Here is a 20,779-nt window from a genome sequence, read left to right as displayed (position 1 = left end):
CACCAGCAAGAGTTGGAACAGGGTGCAGGTCAGGACAGGCCACGCTGCAGCATTTAATGGCAAAGGTCAAGATGGGGGATGGGCTATGCTAAACTGGGTAAGAACAACCGCCGGGACACGCAGGATCTGTAGCTGGGAATAGTCATGGTTGAGGAACTAAGGGGACTTTCCAGCTGGGTTGTGGTTCTCACTGGTGAGCATGAGACCTGGAATGAGGGCAGTTATCTGGGCTGCACATGACTGCAGTGTCCCTCGGCATGGGGATGGACTCGGCCTGGGGTGTGCCAGACTGGGATAGACTCCAGCACTCACTGGAGCTTGTGAGAGCCAGGGTGGGTACAGGATAGGCTGAACTAGGTCTCAGCACCCACTGAACCATGACCAGGTGTGGCTGGACTGTAGCACCAAACAGTAAGAATAAGAATAGATGTGGGCTGGATGGGCAAGGCCACTGTTCCTGCTATGATAGGAGGTAGCCCAAATCAAGCTGGGCCAAGGACCATGTGTGCAGGAGATCTGCCACTGAGAGGAGACCTGAAAGAGGAGCTTGGGGAACTCCCTTGTTAGGACACAGTCGCTGCAGGTGACCGCAAGAACTAAGGTTTGGAGCAGCCCAGACCAGGCCAGGTTTCAGTGCCAATCAGCATGCATGGGGGTCAGGTCTGGGGACAGGCCAGCCTGGACCAGATCATAACGCCCACTAGCAGACCTGAGAACCAGGACTGGGTACAGGCCAAGCCAGGATGTGCTGCAACACCTGCCAATTCACATTAGGGCTGGGACTGGGGGTTAGCTGGGATAGGCTATGAGGGAGCACCCACCAGCAAGAGCCGCAACTGGAGGAAGCCTGGGCCTGGCCAGGCTACAACACTCACTGGCAAATGTCGAGGTGAAGCAGGCCTTGCCAGTCTGAGCCAGCACATTTGAGATTCCAGGTAGGGTGGGGGAAAGGTGGGTACAAGCATGAGAACTAGGATCAGGAGCCCACCAGGCCAGGTGGGGTTACAACACCTATTGGCATGCATGTGAACTGGATTACAGGGAGAGCCAGGCTGGGCTAACCAACTGTATCCACTGGTACATACATGAGCCAGAGTAAGTGCAGGCTGGTGGGATTTTGTCACAGTGTCAACTGGCAAGTGCTGGAACTTGGGGCAAGTCCTATCATGTTAGTCTACAGAACCGTCTGGAAAATGCAAGATCAGGGTAGGGAGTGGGCCCAGTAGAGAAACTGTAGGCACCTCTCTGATGGGATGTAATTCCTAATGGTGAGCATGAAAACCAGGGCTGGGGGCAGGTATGACTAGACAGGTAGTGGCATCTACTAGAATAAGTGTGGACTGGATGGTGGGTTGGTTGGTTTAAGCTATGCTTCAGTGCCCACTGATGTATACAAGAGCTGAATGTAATGTGGGCCAGACTGGGCCAGTCTGCTGCAGATACTGTCAAGCACAGGAACCAGGGCTGGGGACGGGCCTAGTGAGGGTTACTGGGGATCCCTCCAACCAGGATGCAGTTCCCGCAGGTGTAGGTAAAGGCCAAGTGTGTGGTGGGCAGGATCAGGTTGGGCTGGGCCACAACATCCATTGGTTTACATAAGAGATGGGGCTGGAGAGAGAACTGACTTAGCAATTGCAACTATCAATGTGTGTGTAGGCTGATATGGGTGACAGACTGAGCTGGACCCCATACTGGCAAGCACACACAAGAGTCAGGTCTGGGATCACATCAGAAAAGATTTCTTTGAGGGTCCCCTTCAACTGAGCCACTGGACTCAGGGGAGAGCGGCAGGACCCATGATCTTACATTGGAGGGCATGTGTCTCTGTTCCTGAAGATAGTGCAGTGGACAACATACCCAGTGCACATGGAAGATTTGGCAGTCTACTGGAGCCTGCGGAGGACATCTGGTACCATAGCAGAGAAAGGAGGGCAGAACAAATGGTTCAATTACCCCAGAGAAGTTTGAAACCAAGTTTCTGGGTGAATGGAGTCTCTGGGATAGACGGTCAGCCATTGAATCTAGGAAGGATTTCCTTACCCTTACATCTGTGAGATTGACAGCATGTCAGAACTATTGAAACCTCTTGAACAGAACCCTCAAGGCATGCTCCCGTGCGGGTACAGGGTCCCCAAGGCTTTGGCCCATCCTCAACTGCTTTCCCAGGCCACAAGAAGGGAGCTGGGTGGGAAGCAATGCCCATATGGGATCCTGGTTCATTCGAGGTGAGAGCTTTAGCCACTAGGCTACCACATCGGGCCCAGCCCACCTATCTTATTTCCAATCAACATGTATGCTGATAGGTGCCACCACCTTGTCCAGCCTGATCTGCCTGCAGCCCCGGCTCTCGTGCAGGAGCTGCAGCCCAACAGAGGAGTGCCCATAGTTTTCTTACTAGGACCTCTCCCAGTCCCAGATCTTGTGCTTTACAGGGGGTACTATAGTCCAGTCTGACACTACTTGCACACTGTCCCAGTCCTTCCCCAATGGACGCTGCCACAAAGCCTGGCCAGTTGACACTCATCCTGGCTCTTGTATATGCCAGTGGATGTGGTGACTGGTGTAGCCCGGCCCTCCACCAAACCAAGTTCATATGTAGACCAACCATCATTCCATCCCAGCCCAACCCTGTCCTCCCCCAGGCCCAGCTTTCACACTCACCAGTGAAAGCAGTGACCCAACAGGGAAGCCCCCACAGCCCTCCCACCAGGATTGCTCCCGATCTGGGGACTTGTGTGTGGCGCTGGGTGCTGCAGCCAAGTCTGGCATGACCCATCTTGCCTTGGCATTTGCCAGCAGGTGCTGTATTCTATGGCTCGTCCTGGTCTGCCCCTAACCTCAATTCATACTAAGGGATGCTATACCCCATCCCAGCCAGCCCCCAGTCCCAGCCCCAATGTGAACTGGTAGGTGCTGGGTTCCAACCCAGCCTGCTCTGCATCCCTCCTGACTTTTGCACTTCTCGGTGGGTGTTGCACACTGGCCTAGCCTGGCCCGTTCCCAGAACTGACCCACATGTATGCAGACCCTGCTTAACTTTGTCCCCAACCTTGGTTCTCACACCCACCAACTGGGGCTGTGTCTTAATAGTGAAGTTCCCCAAGTCCCCCTATCAGACCATCTCCTAGTCATTTAGAGCTCAAGCACATCAGTGGATGTTTGGCTCAGCGTGACTTGACTCGCTTGCAGACCCAACATTCACTGGCAGGTACTGAAGCCTTGCCAGGCCAGCCTATACCTGTTCCACCTCTCTCCTGTGTGTACTACAGACCAGCCTTGCCAGGCCTACCCTCAGACCCAGCTCTCATGTCAACCAGTGGGTACTGTGACCCAGCCCAGCCTGTCCCAAACCTACTCTGGCTCTTGCAAGTGCCAGTAGGTGCTGCAACCTAGCGCAGTCTAGCACACTCCCACACCCAACCCACACACAAGCCGAGGGATATTACATCCATGTTCAGCCCAGTCCATCCTTATTCCCAGTCCTGGCACTTAACAGCATGAACTGCAGCCCAGCAGGAGTCTCTTCTTAGTTCCCCTACAAGGCCTGCTCTCAGCCATTGATCTTGCACATGCCGGTGGTTGCTCCAACCCAGCCTGGTATGGCAGAAAAGATTTAGAAAGTCTTGCCTGGAGGAAAAAAAAAAGTCTTGCTTGATTGTCTTCTGGCTTTTATTGTTGCTGTGTAGAAAATCCATGCCATTCTAAGGCTTAGTCCTTTTCATGCAAGCTTCCCTCCCCCTCCACCCCTACTTTTTTTTTCTTTCTTTTTAAATTTCTTCACCTTAACTTCCGCCATTCTGTTGCTTCATGATGACGTGTCTGTGGTGAGGACCTTTGCCCCATGTCAAAAAGGCTGGGACTTTCAATATGAGGATATGATTTTTTTAAAATCTGGGAGATAATCTTATCTGTTTCCCTTCATTTTCTCCTCCTGCCCTGAAAACTCTAATAGGTTAAGGGCCTATCTTCCATCACATTCTCTTTTCTTGTTGAATCCTTCCGATTTTCACTCCAGATTTTCTGCCCATTTCTACTCTAGCTTGAAGTTTTAAAAACATGAATTTTAAGAGCTTTCCATTCATTTTACCTCACAAGTGCAATGTCTTCTCCTCCGAGAAATCAGTGGTAACTTGCAAAAAACCATATGTACATATATATATGTATATGCATTGTTTTCATTTAAACCCGTTTCCTGCACTGTTCCTGTTTTCTCTTAGATTATCTCCACACCGCCTGTGTGCTGTTGTCCTGGATTTTATGGTGGAAATATTGTCACAAGCATCCGGCTCTCCCACGGTGCTCACGTTTACAATAGGGAAATAAGGGTCTGATTGCCCAAATTTCTGCGAGCCTCGTAGACCAGACGATCTTGGCAAATCTGCAGATAGGATCTTCCTTTAGCGAACCTTCAAGCGTCAGAGTTCTTCGAATGTTCTTTATCATTGGCGTCAATTTCCAACGACAAACGTTTTCAGCCTCCTGCCCCGTGCAGGCATGCGGAAGGAGACACGCCTGTTGTCTGGGTTCTGGGAGTCCGGAGGCCGAGGGGACCCGGGGATGGAGGCGAGCTGCCCACGTTCCCTCTCGGCCCCCTCTGGATTCTCACCCCCTTGCGCCTCGCCGACGGATAATCGGGCCAGCGCCTTCCATCCCTCACAGGGGCAGCCAGCCAGCCTTCCATCCCTCACAGGGGCAGCCAGCCAGCCTTCCATCCCTCACAGGGGCAGCCAGCCAGCCTTCCATCCCTCACAGGGGCAGCCAGCCAGCCTTCCATCCCTCACAGGGGCAGCCAGCCAGCCTTCCTGCTCAAGGCTCCTGACCCCCACTCTCCCTTGGGGGTCTACATGAACCGCCCCAGTGGTCTGCACGTGTTCGCTCACTCCCCTGTGGAGGTCCGTCCCTAGGAAATGGCTTGCAGGCCCCGTCTCGGGCGCAGAGCCACTGTCAGATGTCCTTTCGCTTCGCCGACAGCAGGGACTCGGTCCTGCTCACTCGGAGCCGGTGCGGAGCTGTGCGGGTCCTCGCCCTCCAGCTGGAAGGGAAGAGGGCAAAGTCCTGACTGACAGCCGGAGGAGGAAAGTTTTCAGTTTTCAGGTGCTAGTTGCACGGAGGAAGCTCCGTTTCCACACAGGCGCCGCTGTGTACACTTCTTAGGCTGCAGGAACGGGCGGGCGGGCGGCTCGCCGAGGATGGTGCAACACAAGATCTGCCTTCCAGCCTCCCTCGCCACCGGGTGTCAGGATGGCCGAGTGGTCTAAGGCGCCAGACTCAAGCTCTGCTTCCTCTCGTTGAGGATTCTGGTCTCCGAATGGAGGCGTGGGTTCGAATCCCACTTCTGACACATACGTTTTTGCCTTCTGCTTTTCTTTTAAAAACGTTTTTAAATTTTATTTTTAATATCGATTGCATAGTTCAGAGGGATGCATACCCACGTCAGCTTCTGATTAAGGTGGAGAGAGTCGAGGTGTGGAGGGAAGTGAGTGAGGTAAATGTTTCAGTTCCTTCACAACCCTTCTGTCCTCACACACGGGGAAAAGGGAGGCCCGCTTTTTGCTGTCGAACTACATCAATGATCGGGGATGGTATCTTATCCTTTCCAATGCCAACTAAAACAACACAAACACGTCTTTTCCGGGGCTCTAGATGGTTCATTAGAGTCGGAAACTAAACTTGTCGCGAGAGAACGAGGGCCGAGCACGCGGGGAAACGGTGAATCGCAGACTGCTCGGGGGGAACGGGTCATCCGCAGCATTAGCTAACATTTATTTCCACTTATTCTTACCTCGCTGTCAGAGAAGAAAAAATGCAGACTGTCCATGTCAGTGGCCAAAAGTGAGGAGGACCTCGGAAGGTTCCACCGAGATTTGAACTCGGATCGCTGGATTCAGAGTCCAGAGTGCTAACCATTACACCATGGAACCCTCCCTGCGAGGGCCGTCTACACCGTGCCCCTCACGGCTCCCGCCGAGCCCCGTGACCCGGGATGCATCAGAACCGGAAGCCCGGCTTGCAAGACCCGGCCGGTCGGGAGGGGTGCTGTCGCTGTTACCATTACTGCCATTCTTGTTCCGGGTAGAAATCTGCACGTTTCCTCAGCGGGGTGACAGAAATGCCCAGCGCAGGGGCGGGCGGAGGCCTGGGCAGGGTCGCCACAGCCTGCTTCCCGGGTTTCCTTCCCTCCATCTTACGGGCAGGGCAGAATCCCGGTCCGTGAATATTGTTACACCTGGAGATGTTGGCTTGCTTTTCTTTTCCAGCTGACGACTTGGTACGTGGGATTTTAGTCGCACCATTCGAAAGGGCCAGAATTTAAAAACACACACCATCTTCCTTCTGCCACTTGGGTTACTCATCCTGGGATACCCGCAAGGGCCTACAAAACCACCTGTGAGTGTCCGGGCACTTCCCTCAGCTCTGATTATGGGCTTGAACTTGAAATATCCATGCCTTTCCCTGCAGAATGTCCCAAGTGCCGGGTCTAGGGGCGCTCAGCGGTAGTCCGGGGGCTTCTGCTTACAGAAGCTTAGTGGAATGAGCTCAGTTGAGGGGGTCTTTGGGAGAAGGCATCATTTTAGACGTTTTGTAAGGTTTTTGAGTCTAATGACAACCTCTACCCTATTAACAGGTCTCTTCTCCCGGTGGATGATAAAGGAAGAGCATCATTTGTTTTCTCCAAATCTTAACAAAATTAAGAGGGGTTGTTTACTCACCTAGTAAAAGAGCAACAGGTAGTGAATAGACTCCACAGGACTGTGGCACAGCTAGAGGAAATACTCAGGCATGCACGACTTCTGTTACCATGCAAATATTAATTAGCCACCAAGTATGTCCCATGTGCCTCTGGGAGTCTCCAGAAGGCTACGTTTTTGAGGGAGGAACCCTCAAATCTTTTTCTGGCGTTTGTCCTTGTATCGTGTCATCACAAATTGGCTGTTCATAAATTTGCACTTATCTGCATTTATCTTTTTGGGAATTGAGGAAGAAACCAGTGAAATTCAAAGACTTCCAGCTACTTGACTATCAATTGCTCCTCAGAGTCCACACCTCCCACCATAAACTCTCTGTTTCCCTTTTGGACTTAAAGATGGTTTAAGTTCCAGCTGAAGGAGGCACTTTATTTTTCATCGTAGCACAGGTGGCGTCTTTTGCTTCTATGAACTGTCATCTTGATTATTTTTTTTCTATTATTATTTATTTCCTTTTAAAAATTGTTTACATAGTTAATAGGAATGTATGTCCCTGTGGGCCTCTGACTAGGATGGGGAGGGTCAGGTATGATGGAAGGAGGGTGAGAGCAATGTTTCAGTCTTTGTTTTTCTTATAACTGCAGGGAGGAGAGAAGATCTCCCACAGTGGGGGATAGAGAATGATCATTTGATGACCTTAGAAACCCTGTTGTGAGGAAGAGTGTCCCAAGGAAGTTACTTGAGTGGTTTTAGTAGTTCTGAAAAGATTGTTGGTTTCGTTGCTCCAGGGTTGAGAAGATCTTTCCAAGGTCTATTGGTTGACAAAGTCCACCTTAGGGCAGCCACAGACCCAGAAACGTGCGGCAAGCATGGCCAGAATTATCCAACCTGTTCTGCTTCCCATCCTGTTATGAGGCACTCAATGTCCCCTGCTAGCCTGGATGAGCTGGCTGTCATATTCTCCCATGTGCATCTGGACATGCTGTCCACTGCATAGGCATCAGCAACTGAGGAGGCCCAGTCCTGATGCATGCATTCCAAGGTTGGACCACACACTCTATGATACTTCCTGTGGCCGTGGTCTACATTTGGCTGTGTAGTAAGGGAGTTCCCCAAGAAACCTTGCCTGGGGTCACCCCAGACTTGACTATTACGTGTACCAACCAGTGCAGGATCATGTTCAGTCTGTCACCTGCACCAGCCAGTGCTCATACAGGTGGATGCAGCTGTGCCTGGTTAGTTCCTCCCCAATCATGTATCTCATGTGAACCAATGGGTGCTGCCCAGCCCAGCCAGGCTGCCTGCCACAGACCCAGTCTTCATGCATGCCAGTGGGTGTTGTGGCCTCTTCAGAGCAACCTTAATGACCCCCATCAGGTTGACTACCCTGATTCTTAAAAAAACAAAGCAAACAAACAAACCAGAATGTTAAAAATTTACTATTCAGAGGCCTTCAACTGTCGTTGGAGGATAGATAAATAGGCTTGAGATGACTTTTTTTTTTTTCACTGTTAGCACCAGGTATTCTTTTAGCTGTGAAATTTGGAAAATGTAGGAGATGGCCGTGGGGTGGGTTATTGATTCTTGAATCTGGAGTTCAGAAGCCTGTATTTTTTCCTTAGAGTTGCACACAGTTATTCCCAAGGTGAGTTGCAACCATGAAGGCCGTTGAGGGGAATGGCTGGAAGAACAGATGCCTGAGCCCCACAATCCAGAACCAGTGAGTTTCCTTATGAATCAGACAACAATGGACTCTGTGCAGCAGAGTCCAGAAAGAATAAGTGCGTGTGGCACACTTGGTAGGGGTATTTCCCACTTCAGCTGGAGTGTCGCAGAAAGATTTCAAAGTGGAAAGCCCTGTACAAAATGGATGAATTTGTGGTCTTCCTGGATTCTCAGTCTTGTATATGTTCCTCATTGCAGTAATTAGAATCACATTCTTTCATGTATGTATTCACTGAAGCTAGCAGCAGAAGTGGTTCTGTGTACCTATAGACAGAATGTACCATGTGTGGGGGAAAGCAAACGTTATAGGAAGCTTCCCCCAAAGTATGTGTGGTACATGGGCTGCGTGCTAGCCGAGCATGCCCAGTGCCAATAGAATGGTCAAAGGAAACACGAGTGAGAGGAGAGGCTGCCAGGCAGGAGATGGCTGAGCTGAGGACTGCTGCACACGGGCCAGCATGCCTGCTTCTCCTTTGCAGAACTCGGACTTTTCAAGACTAGAACTTAAAAAACATTCACTCATGAAACCACTTATTTGAGAAAGGAATATCCACTTGGTTTAATTAAGAAAGCAAAGGGGACTATTCAAAGTAAATATCGTTTTTTTGCCACTATCTGGAGCAATCTGTACGCTCTCCATCCTAACTATTCGATCTCCTGTGTTCTGTAACAGTCTCTCAGAGCTCGTTCACCTTTGATCTCTTCAGAGTAGAAGCTGTACCAGCTTGCCCACTGCAGGGGCCTTGGCCTTGTCATCTTGTGCCAGGGCAGGTGCCCTCTACCCTGTTTCCCTCAATATTCTCCGTGCCTAACGGTGATGCTGGAGCTGACTGGATGCGGGGAGCAGGAGAAAGCAACTTCCAAAGTGAGACCTGGAGAAAAAAAGGGCAGCGAGTGAGGTGGGACCTGGCACCAGCACCAGTCACTGGTGGATCCAGGGAGACCTGCTTAATAAGAAGGCACTGCTGCATCTGCCCATATATGAACATGGTGAACAGTAGGTGCTGAGGAACGAGTGGGTTTAGCACCTGCTGTGTTGGAGATCTTTGGGTGGTGAAAACCCAATGGCAGTGGGGGTATTTACTTGAGTAAGGGGGATGCACATTAATTTTAGACAGAACAAAGGCAAAAGAACATTCTGGCAGCGGTGGGATTCGAACCCACGCCCCCGAAGAGACTGGAGCCTTAATCCAGCGCCTTAGACCGCTCGGCCACGCTACCGCCTCCTTAACGGTGCTGTGGGTGGTCCTACACTACAGCACACCTGGCTGCTTGGGGTGGGGAGGGGGTCTCCCGCTGACCCTGCCCCTCTGCAAGTCAGCCCTTCCGTACCGCTAGCTTGGCTCCGAATCCAACCCGCAGAACCCCGACTCCGCATCGATCCCTTAAAGAACACCGGGGTAGTCACTAGCCCCTGGTCACCAACGTAGCAGGAAGGCGTCGCACAGGCCGAGAATCCCAGACACCAACGTGGGCGCTCCATCCGCTTACCCCGGGAAAGTCGCGGACTCCAGGGGTGGGCCAGGCCGTCCACGGGGTCTAGGGAGACGGGAGACCCTCCCTCTCCGCCCTTTAATCCATCTCAGGAGTGGGGATTCTCTAGAAGAGAGGAGTGCGATCCTTGTTGTTCAAGTCCTGCTTGCATTCAGGAATCGGAGCAGCACGGAAGCCCTGGTCTCGGAGGAAAGGGGCGCGCGGTCCCAGTCCACTCCCTGGCCGGATGCTGGACTTCTACCCAAGTCCAAGTCCGCACAGGGGCTGTCCAGCACGTGGGAGATGGGCTGGGAGTTCGCGCTTATCTTGTCCTGAGGATCTTCGTCATCCAGCTTACTTGAGACATGCATTAAATCCAGTTCTTTTTCTTCTGTTGAAATACAGCTGAGAAGTTATTTCTACCATGACATAAATTTGGCACAAAAGAGGTAATCAGTTGCCTCCTTAGCGCAGTAGGCAGCGCGTCAGTCTCATAATCTGAAGGTCCTGAGTTCGAACCTCAGAGGGGGCAACGCGAAGGCTAATTTTTTTGTAAGGAAAACAGTGCCAGTTGGTAAATCTGACTTCTTGCATTTTCCACAAAAATTGACTAGTATGCATTTTTAAATTCAAATACTTATGTAATAAAAATATCACAGTCAGGCAGCTACCAGTTCTAGGGTCCTGGGAGAGAAGGAGGAAGTTCTGGGTTTTGAGAGGTATAGTATGACATAGTTATTAAGTATTGATTTAGTTGCATTTAACCACTCTTCTGGGCTTGCTTACTAAAAGGTCACTGTTAACATATCATAAGAACAAGACACTTAAATGTCCCTCTTGCCTCTTTAACTGGATTTTTTCTGTCTCTGTGGACTGGACCCCTCTAAATCATTTGAACTAATAGGAAGGGGTTAGAGAGAAACAGGAGAAAGCTAACATTTGGAGTCAAGCACTGGACTCGAGTGATGATGGACACCACTCTTCTAATACCTGCCCTTAGCAGCCCATTCATTGAGTGAACAGTATACAAAGCATACTGCTTACGCACCTGCTCCATGCCGGACACTGTGCAAAGCTGTATCCCTATTAGCCTGGTCTTTTCCAGTTTGGAATCTACCCTCTATGTAGCTGGCAGACGCTTCGGGAGCTGGGGTTTTAGGGTACGCTGTATCGATATCATCATCCCACTTTGACTTTCACTGGGGAGGCCATTTCAGTCCACCCCTCTCCCAGTTTCTGTTCCATGACTCAGAAGTGGTCATCTTGGCTTTCCACAAGGCTTACCATGGGTACAGCAAGCGCTATGGGCACTGTGCGTTCTGGAGAACGCTCGAAAGATCCAATGTGTATTTTCGCATTCTCCATCATTTCTGCCTTTCCAAGGAAAGAACTTATTTGGGTAACAGATGACTGAGAGGACAAAATCGCTTGACACCAAATCGCTTTCTGTCAGTGGGGTGGTCTGGGCCAAAGTCGCCTTCCTTTTAGACATTCCCCCAGTGTTTCTACACTATTTCTCGCCACAGTCTCAAGTCAGCAGGTCGCGTCTGATGGACTTTTACTGCACAGTGGCCTCTGTTTTATTATCACCTCTTGGCTCACTCTGGCCCATCTACATGGAAACTGAACCATCTTTTCAAACCATGTCTGATGATGTCATCTCTTCCTGCTGCTGTCGAATCAAAATTCTAGAGGCCACGAGACCTCTAACAGAACTTCACTGAGCTGTTACAATGACTGGCCAAAACCAAACAAATAAACAAACAAATCGGTACTACCACACATGTCTTAAGTTCTTAAGATCACATCGGAGGAAATGTGTAATTGAGCTGAAGAACCACGGGATTTTATCATGACATTTCACCAGAAAGAATCACTTCCCCGGATGCTCCATTGACTGTAGATAAGAAGGTTAGGGCCACATGAAGCTGGCTGCGTACTGACAAGAAAACTCCATGAAGAGAGAGAAGTGCTTGCTGTGTCTCACTTGGTAAATCCCACGTGTGTATTGTAACGTCTTGACGGCTCATCTTCGGTATATAGAAAGGAGAGTGGGCAGTTTTCTTAGCCTACAGCTGTCAACTGAATGCAAGCTTCCTTTAATCTCATCCTTTCTGCCATCCCCCAGGTTGTAACTTCAATGAGCACATCTCAGCACCCTCTTATCACTGCCACGTGCAAGTTTGCACTCTCAATTGTTGGTCATAACCTGTGATCCTGTCAGTCACGCATGCGTCCCCGCTGTTCCCTCCACCCGCGGCCTCTTCCGAGCTCTCTGCACTCAGGAACCCCAGATTGCCTTTTGGTTCTGAGTGCTCTGTTTGCTGGTCTTCGCGGGAGGCCAGAGCCATCGTTTTGCCACACTGACTACTGCTACACCTCAGTTCTCAGTCTGAGCATCCGTTCCTGAAAGAACTCATTTCCCTGTACAACTCGCTCTGCTGGAGACGGCGAATGGATTACAAGGTGCCTAACTTTCCCACTTGAATGTTCTGTCACTATCCTCCCTTTATTCAGACTTGAATGTGTTAGCGCTTTCCACTGCAGCTTCTATTGTAGTTGCGTAGATGTTTGCCTGTTTTCAGCAGCCTGGTTGGAGGGAGCAGAGCCCCCAAGTGGGACCTGCTTGCTTGGGGCCCCTCTCGCCGCTGGTTGCTTACTGGAGGCACATTTGCAACGGCACAGCAGAGCATTCAGGCAGCCATTTACTCAATTCCCAGACCCGGTAAAGGATTGAAAGCCATGAACTTCAAGGAACAAAAAGGAGGTTGAGCAACCACCATCAGCTGGTGGGCAGGGCATCCCCGGCCGGAGCTTACTGTCAAATACGGATCACGTGACGATCATTATAGTAAGCCCAATCTTTGAGGAAGAAATCAGTGGTGTTAATTTCAAAGTAGAAAAAAGGCTGAGAAGTTAAATAACTTGCGGCACAACCAAGCACTATCAAAAACTATTTTAAATGATCTTCTATCTTCCAAGAGCAGTTATAATTCTAGTAAAGGTAACACTTAATTTTCTTGGCGCCATTGGCATGTCTTAGACACCGTGTCAAGGATTTGTTTACTGTCTCCCTGAATTTAGGAAAGCACGGCACGGAAGCATACTTGTTCGCTTCTCTCAGCATGCTGTAACCTGAACTTTTTTCCCGACAGCATTTATCATGACGGTATTTAAATGATGGTACAGAATTCTTTGTTTCCCGGCTACTTATCCATGAAAAAGCATAAATCTTGGGCAAAGAGTAAATCCAAGAGAAAACAGAAGCCTTGCCCAAGTTCACAAAGCCAATACGATGTGCGTTTAGTGCAATGCATTCTTAGCAGAATGGGAATTTCGAAGTCGAAGGACATACTCAGGAAACTATGTTTTTACTGAAGTGCCCTTTTAGAAATATTTGCGCGAGTAACACAAGGACAAAAGTCAATTTTTCCCTCATGTGGTGGGGACAGAAATAGCATGAGCCCTATTCAACCAGGGCAAAGACTGGCTGTTGCCACCACCTGGGGAGTGAGCCAGCAGATGGAGGATATTCGATGTCTCCCTCTATCTTTTAAATCTCTTTTGAGAGGAACAAATAAACAAAACAAAGTTAGAAAAAAAGTAAGGCGGAAAATAGCCAAACAGAAAAAAAGAAAAAAGGAAAAACCAGTAAATGGGAGTTTGTCCATTCACTTTTCTTCACACTAAAATAAGTGGGAAGACAAGATCCCACCATGGGGCCCGGATAGCTCAGTCGGTAGAGCATCAGACTTTTAATCTGAGGGTCCAGGGTTCAAGTCCCTGTTCGGGCGACCCGCTTTATTTTAACTGTCTGCGTCTAGTGCAGTTTTAGCAAAACAGCTTTAAACCTATTCGACTGAAAACATAATATACATTAAAAATAATGGGGAAAAAAGCCTCGTGTACCGAAAGGTATTTCTATGTGACATTAATATATTGAGATAGCCCAAAATATTAACAATTACATTTAAGTGTATCTTATGGTACATGGGTTTGTGCCAGAAAATGCATCTATTTGCCTATTAATTCTCATTTAGCTAAAAAACAGATGGATAAATGTAGGGATCAATTTATTACATCCTGCTTGGATGAGTTTCACCATCCATAGCAACTCCTGGAGTCAAATAGAAGTGACCTCTTCAAGAATTATTATTGGGGCTGGTACTGTGGCATGCAGACTAAGCCTCCACCTGCACTGCTGGCCTCCCATGCGGGCACAGGTTGTAGTCCTCACTGCTCCACTTCCCATCTAGTTCCCTGCTAATGGCCTGTGAAAGTAGCTGAGGACCACCTATTTTGGGAGTGAATCAACAGATGAAATATCTTATTGTCTCTAGCTCTCTGTTCTGTTACTCTGCATTTAAAAAAAAAAAAGAAAAGAAAAGAAAAGAAAAGAAAGAAAAAGAAATGCATCTTAAAAAAATTAAAACAAAGCTTACTGATAAATGAGATAAGTAGCTGAGGAGGATGGTATGGACATCTAAATTCAGTAAAGTAACAATGTAGAAATTAAACAGAACTAACCTCATCCGATCAGTGATGGTAAGCTTACTCAGGAAGCCAGCGTGCTATGGTCAGAGCACTCTGCTTCCAACCCTGGAAAACACAGACTAACAGAAGAACTTCAAGTTGGCTTTGCCTTGGTTTCACATTTTGGTGATGAGTATGTCAGACCATCCTAGTGTGGCATTACGACCACTGATATTTTGCTGTTGCTGTGACTCTTGTAGCTGCACAGAGCAAAATCTGATTGTGAATTGCTTGCTCTGCTACTGCTTATTTTACCTTGGAAGGGTATGCTGCCAATCATTAATGTGACTGTCGTGTATTTACATTGTGGCTTGGAACATCTCTGGCATTTGGGCGGTTTGATTTAGTACTGCAAACCTGGAAAAGTCCAAGATATATTTTAAAAATTTCTGATTCTACAGCAGAGATGAAAAAATTCTGGATGTTGATGGCTCCAACAGGATTCAACATTCTCTGAAGAGCCTCTTGAACAGCCAGGCAATCTGGTTCTTAGCTTCTCACAAATCTTTTACTAAACCACTCTAACTGTGCAAATGGAAGTTTCTGGAAGAAGAAGCTAAGGGTCCTAAAGGCTTCCTCAAGTCTGCAGCAGAATAGCTGAGAGAGCCTTGAGAGCTATTTTTTTTAATGTGTTATTTATTTATTTACATTTTCTGCATCTGAGGTAAAGGGGGAGATAAAGGGAGAAGCCCCACCCAGCCTCCCACCCATCCCAGGTCTTCGATGTGGGCCATGCTCCGAGGGTCCTGCTCAAGTGCTTTTGGTAGATCAACTGTTCTGATTTGCTGCCAGTCTCGTCATTCCAAGCATGATGAAATCACTTCAGAATCCACTGGTTGACATAGTCCACCTCTGTTCGCCCAGATTTTCACTGCTAACACTTGGCTGGGGTAGTTGATTGATTTGTTCTGTGCTCTGTCCTCTGTTGTGGTACCAGGTGTCCTTTGCAAGTTCCGATGGGCTGCCATATCTTCCACGTGCACCTGGTTATGCTCTCCATTGCTCCATCTCTAACTCTTGTTCATAGAAAGAGAAATAAAATGTGCGGGAAAATTAAATATTGACAGTCATTTATTTTTCCATCTTTTTCTTTAAAGAAACCAAACACAGGGAATTAACATACTGTATTGCGTGTTGACAGTAAAGAGATTTCCACTGGAAAGGACAGGCAAACAAGCAGTCACCACAAGCACCTGGTGCTGTTGACGTACGGAAGGCAAAACATAGCTGCCCCCTCTGAGGTTCGAACTCAGGACCTTCAGATTATGAGACTGACGCGCTGCCTACTGCGCTAAGGAGGCAGGTGGTGCATGTTGTTTCATCACAATATTTTAGCCCCGGTTGCACTTTGACTTCTGTTCCACCTAATTTTTATCTTGTTTCTAAAATGAAGTGTCCGTCTGGAATGTATTAAAAGCTCCAACACCTGAAAACTTGTTGCCGATCCCGCTGTTGCTGGAACCCCTCCCTCTAAACTGATCGCCCTGACTTCTCACCTCGGATGGGAAATCTGCGAAACTTGCTGCCGAGCAACGTGAGCGGCCACCTGCAGCTGTATCCAGCTACTTCCTCTCCACGGCAAAGGAAGAAAACCCGCACTTTCAGCCCTCGACGTCTCTCTTTTCCCATGTATCTCATCTTTCCCACCGAGGAAGTGTCCACTTGCTGCCTGCCTTAAACGGGATCTGTCTTCGGCTCAATGCCTGGTTTCCAGCCCTTGCCTCCCTCGCTTGCTCCCTCTCTCACACCCTGAAAGGTCATCTCGGCGCCAACATCACCGACTTTTCAGCCCCTGCAGGCGGTCCCCTAGGGACCCACCTGTGGTCCTGGTGCCGCCTCTGGAAGTCCGCTGGTCCGGCGATGAGGGGGCCTTGCCGCAACTCGACCCTTCATTTCTGGCTCCCCGGGAGCTTTCCAAGCCCCGGAGTTATTGCAGCAGCCGTCGGAGCTGAGGGGCCGGTGCTGCGCTCTCCCGGGCTTTGCCCTCGGCGTCTCAGCTCTCGGGAGAGGCTAGTCCGGGGCTATGAAAAACCCGGTTTTCGGTGATGGGGGTGGAGGTCGGAGAGGAAACAAAACTGAACAAATCACGTAAGAAGCACTTCCCTTGCTGGCGTCGTCCGGCCTAGGCTGGCGTTATCCGGCGTCTGGGGTTCTGACGCTGAGGTTCCTAATCCGGCTTTTTTCAGGTCCCTGGGGTCTTCGACGAGCGCCCCTCGGAGTGCGGAGACTCGGAGACGAGGTGAGCGGGTGCGTGTCTGCTGCCTCCTGCGTCCCTGCTGTTGCCTGCCTGTAGCTGAGTGAGAGGGACGAGTTTTCCCAACCCCAGGTTCAGCATTTCCCTACAACCACCTTGCCTCCAGGGAGGCAAGAAAAGCTGGGCCTGGTCCTCACTCCTTCCTTTTCTTGGAATTCCTCCACCTCTAGGAACAGCCCAGATCCCCAAAACTGTAAAAAGTCCAGCGTGCTGAAGGACGGGACCTCTGCCATGCTGTCACATCCTCCACGCCCCGGCAGGTGCCACCACTTTGAGTTTATTAATCTCTAATAAATTCAACTTGGGTGTGAATTTGTTCCACATTTCTTCTCTCTCTGCACCATGTCCCTAATACCCACTATAAATTGTTCCGTTCTGCTTTGCTCTAATCTGTTGAGGTCTAGTGCAGTATCTGAATGACGTCCCGTAAATTGTATTTGACAATATTGTATAGGTTGTGACAAGACCATGTACACCTAAACAGTGTTTCTTTTCTTCTTTTTAAAGACTCTTCAGAAAGCCAAAATAAATAAATGTATAAATATAAATGGCATTAGAAAAAAGCAGCCAAGTTTGAACAGGATCTTTTTCATTTCTTCTTCTTCTCCTTTTTTTAAAATTTAATTTTATTTTTATTGGAAAGTCAGATATACGGAGAAGAGAGACAGAGAGGAAGATCTTCCACCTGTTGATTCGCCCTGCCCCGCAAGCGGCAGCAACAGCCCAAACTGGGCCCATCTGAAGCCAGGAGCCAGGAGCACCTTGCGGATCTCCCACAAGGCCCCAAGTGGCATCGGTCAGGGTCCCAAGGCCATCCTTGACTGCTTTTCCAGGCCACAAGCAGGGAGCTGGATGGGAAGTTGAGCAGCTAGGACATGAACTGACAACCACACAGGATCCCAGAGAATGCAAGATGAAACTATAGCCAGGCCCAATATTTTAAATTTCTTCAGTGAAAGCACAATCTATTGGAAACAAAGTGGTCACAAGTCCAAAGCATCATTGTGTTTTAAAGCTGCTTTCCTTGATTAACTTAGGATGAGATTCAGTAGTCGGTGTGCCTTGGGGTACTTGGAGTGATAGACGCATCAGTCTATGACATGATGAGTACATAAACATCACAGACCTGAATGCAAGGAGCTGATCAACCAAAATAAGCTTTCCACTTCCCGCTTTTACAAAGTGGAAAGATTTTTGTGGGATGTTAGATACTATTTCCTACAAGCCTTAAAATTTGCTGTTGCTGACAAGTCCTGAACATTCACTGCTCAAAAGTTTTGTTGAAATGGTATTCAACTCGTGCAAGCTTTGGCAGCACAGGTACTAAACTTAGAAGGATATAGAAAACATTAGCATGACCTCTTTGCAAGGAGGAAACACGTATCCCTGAAGGATTAAAAAGAGAGAGATTCAGCTTGATTTTTTCACGTACAAGTGACACTGGGAATCTGGGCTTGGTACAAGCAGAACCAAAAGTCCAGGTAAATGTGCCTTTGGACTGTATTCAACCTGCAGCACTCTATCAAAGACAAGAACGATATCCTGGTCCTTCTTTATCGCCGACTCCATGCACCCTTCCCGAACTCTGAACTTGGCTGGTGCTGGACTCCGGCCGTTTATCACCACCTTTACCAGGCAGTTGGCCAGTGCAGAGCTTGGCAGTTTCCATGCATCTGACAAGGCTCCAAGGATTACCCTGGGAGAAGTGCGCAACCTGGAGAAGATAAGCCTCACACTGCCCCCACTTGCCATGGCCGACTGAATCCCTAGGCTGAGCGGCTGAACTACAAAGAATCCAGATAGTTCCCTCTTTGTCACACAAGAAATACCGAGAGCAGTGGGGCTGGACTTGGGTGAAATAGCCAGAAACACCTCTGAGAGTGAGTCCTTGGGATTTTAGCTGTGCCCCCAGGCCCAGCTCTTACATACAGCAAGCCATCAAGTATTCATCCTAAATCATGACTTCCCTTAAGATTTTAAAGTTTAGAAACCCTGTCTAAGTTTGGGGAACCCAGTCTTGATCAAGCCATAAACCTGTGGCACTATGACTTCCTTCTTTCCTTCTTTCCTTCTTTCCTTCTTTCCTTCTTTCCTTCCTTCCTTCCTTCCTTCCTTCCTTCCTTCCTTCCTTCCTTCCTTCCTTCCTCTCTCTTCCTTTCTTTTCCTCTTTCACCACTCGTGTATTTCAACCATTTCTCTCACGTCCCTACCTTTCCCGATCACTGTAACAGCCTCAGTTTGATTTCTAATCTGGTTTCCAGCCTTGCTGGTCTCGTGGTCTCGCTGTCCGCAGCTGCCACACAAGGCCCTCTGTAAAAGGCATTTGCAGAAAAGACGAATGGGGACCAGAACTGGATCTGAGTTCTGGAGCCAACAGTGAAGACAGGTGGTAATTTCCTTACTTCATCAGACAGGAGGACGGGTTATTGCTATGCAATTTGTATAAAGTTACTGTGTGTGTGAACCATAGCGCTGCTTCTGCAGTCCTGGCAGTAGACTGCCCTGAGTTTCTCACAGAGTGGTGGCTCACACTCTGACAGGAGGCATCATGCAGATGTAGGTGCATAGGAAGCAGGTGCAAGCTTTCTTCTGGTTTAGGCCTGGAACTGGCACAGCACCACACAGTGAATTCATCAGATCAGCCCAAATCCTCTGTGAGGTGGAAAACAAAAAGGCATGACCCTCCGAGAGACCTGCTACTTTAAGTTACTTTTTGAAGATTGGTGATCTCCAAAACAGGTAACTTTTTCTTGGCAGCCTTATCTTTCTCCTCTTGGTCTGGGCATCTTTGATTTCTGGAAGCAGGAATTAGTGATTTTCCCAGATATGAGCACTGCTTCAGCTTTGCACCTGTTGGTGTTCCAGGTGAAGGATCTTGCCACGCCTTCTTTCTAAACTGCCTAATTACAGCTCAAGTTTCAGACCCTGCGCAGGTCAGGTGCCTGTGTTGGTGAGCCCACTCTTCAGCCCCTACTTTCTAGGAAGGAAAATATGAATAAGTCTTGACTTTCACAGATTTGTCTCTGTTCCTTATCAGGTAATAAGCTCCAAGGAAGGGTGCATTCTGTCCCTAAATTTTCCCAGGAGAACTTGGTCTATTCTGCTCACAGGTCTCCACACAGGTGACTGATAGCAGTGACTCCCGTTTACCATTAAGTGCAAATGTACCGAACTTGAAATTGTGCAAATATTAGCGTATGTAAGGCATTTTGCACGGTATCTTGGAGAACTGAAGAGGGAGAAGGAAAATGTCCTTATTAACGTATGGGGCTGAACTTGGGTTTCTCATTTTCTACTTAATTTTTTTCCATTCTAATGTTGGAATGTCATCCTGAGGTGACTGTTAGCTGGAAACTTGAAGAGCCACGAGGTTCCACAGCTTGGACAACCCTCAGTTGTCCATCAATAACACTGGCATGACACGGAGCATCTTAGAAATGTAGAAACTTCGTCACTGGCCTACATATCACAGTATTAAAATCTGCATTGCTAAAATGATCCCCAGGTAATTTTTTCTCAAAGCATTGATGGTTGCTAAGTATACAGCTCTCCACCCGCTCCCTTTCCAGACGTGTGGCTATTTGTGTAGTGCACCTATTTGTAAAGTTTCCAGAGACGACATTCCCGCCTCCGCCAGCTCCTCCCACAGTCGGCCGCTTTGGGCACTCCTGAAGCCCTGGAAGACCGGGGCAGCTCCCGGGGAGCGCCGGGCGCGGTGGCGCGCGCCTGTAGTCCCAGCTACTCGGGAGGCTGAGGCCGGAGGATCGCGGGTGCTCGGGAGCTCGGAGCTGCAGCACCGTGTGGAGCGGGCGTCCGCACTGGGCTTGGCACCAACATGGGGCTCCCGGGGAAGCCTGGGGGCTCCAGGTTGTCTAAGGAGGGGGGACCCGGCCCAGGCCGGACACGGAGCAGGTCAAACTCCCCGTGCTGGGCGGCGGTGGGACCGCGCCTGCGAGCGGCGCCTGTAGTTCCGCCCGGGATACTCGTCGAGACCCGGTCTCTCCTTTTAAAAAAAACTCCCCCTTTCGGGATTTTCCTTTTTAAAAATCTCTTCATGCTTGTATGCAGAAGACCAAGAGACTTAGCGATGGGGTTATGCACAAGTGCA

At 49.1% G+C, this 20,779-nt stretch overlaps 1 long non-coding RNA gene and 6 other non-coding genes across 7 annotated transcripts; 4 read left to right on the top strand and 3 right to left on the bottom strand.

Annotated features, from left to right (window-relative positions):
• Positions 1 to 1,970: 1,970 nt before the first annotated feature.
• On the top strand, positions 1,971 to 20,440 carry LOC121167317. The gene is made up of 3 exons (XR_005885577.1): positions 1,971 to 1,982; positions 2,757 to 2,760; positions 20,376 to 20,440. It is a non-coding gene; the product is annotated as an uncharacterized LOC121167317 (long non-coding RNA).
• On the top strand, positions 5,236 to 5,341 carry TRNAL-CAA. Its single transcript has 2 exons — positions 5,236 to 5,273; positions 5,296 to 5,341. It is a non-coding gene; the product is annotated as a tRNA-Leu (tRNA).
• Positions 5,850 to 5,921, bottom strand: TRNAQ-CUG. Its single transcript has one exon. It is a non-coding gene; the product is annotated as a tRNA-Gln (tRNA).
• Positions 9,551 to 9,632, bottom strand: TRNAL-AAG. Its single transcript has one exon. It is a non-coding gene; the product is annotated as a tRNA-Leu (tRNA).
• Positions 10,344 to 10,416, top strand: TRNAM-CAU. Its single transcript has one exon. It is a non-coding gene; the product is annotated as a tRNA-Met (tRNA).
• TRNAK-UUU lies at positions 13,606 to 13,678 on the top strand. Its single transcript has one exon. It is a non-coding gene; the product is annotated as a tRNA-Lys (tRNA).
• Positions 15,646 to 15,718, bottom strand: TRNAM-CAU. The gene has a single exon. It is a non-coding gene; the product is annotated as a tRNA-Met (tRNA).
• Positions 20,441 to 20,779: the final 339 nt, after the last annotated feature.

The sequence above is a fragment of the Ochotona curzoniae genome, unplaced genomic scaffold, assembly GCF_017591425.1.
Source record: "Ochotona curzoniae isolate NIBS_2020 unplaced genomic scaffold, NIBS_Ocur_1.0 patch361, whole genome shotgun sequence".
Taxonomy (NCBI): Eukaryota; Metazoa; Chordata; class Mammalia; order Lagomorpha; family Ochotonidae; genus Ochotona; species Ochotona curzoniae.
Note: the sequence above shows the minus strand (reverse complement) of the source record. Positions and strands in the feature narration are given on the sequence as shown.